The sequence below is a fragment of the Arachis duranensis genome, chromosome 6 (genome assembly GCF_000817695.3).
Source record: "Arachis duranensis cultivar V14167 chromosome 6, aradu.V14167.gnm2.J7QH, whole genome shotgun sequence".
Classification (NCBI taxonomy): Eukaryota; Viridiplantae; Streptophyta; class Magnoliopsida; order Fabales; family Fabaceae; genus Arachis; species Arachis duranensis.
The window spans coordinates 99430190-99430830 of record NC_029777.3 but is presented as its reverse complement, the minus strand read 5'-3'; positions in this window follow the sequence as shown (position 1 = coordinate 99430830).

The window sequence follows — 641 nt, the reverse complement described above, 5'->3', positions numbered from 1 at the left end:
TTAATATTATATATATTAATAACTAATTTTAATGATTGAATTTAGCGTACACTTAATAACAATCATTTACGAACTCTACTATTCGCATGATAGAGATTTTAAAGATTTTAGTCAACTCTCCAAAACATTATAAATCTTATAATTTTAAGTTCCTCCAAAGTATAGGGCTTTTATTAGTTTTTAATTTGATTAACATCTTTATTTTAGTAATTCTTGTAATAATATTACAATATGTAATAATTTCAACAAATTATTTTGATAAATAATTAAATAGTAACGTAATCTAAAAGCTTCTCAATCTTAGCTGCTTCTCTTTATTTACAGTATTCTTAAAATATGTCTGTAAGACATATATTACTGTTAGTAAGACCCTAAATGAATAGTAAATAGTTTAATTACGTGTTGGATAGAGGATTAAAGAAAAAAAAAAAAAACTCACATGGAAGAAATTCGTGAATTCCCGATAGTGATGCATTTTTGTTGATGTGATAGCGTATTAAGCTACTAATTACTTGAGATTAAGAGTGTTTGACTAAAGTGAAAGAAACACATATAATGGCGTTGGTGTGAAGCTACGTGGCCAGATATTATTATTTGTTCAAACTTGTACGCTTTGTGTCAGAATTTTCAAAATGTTAGGT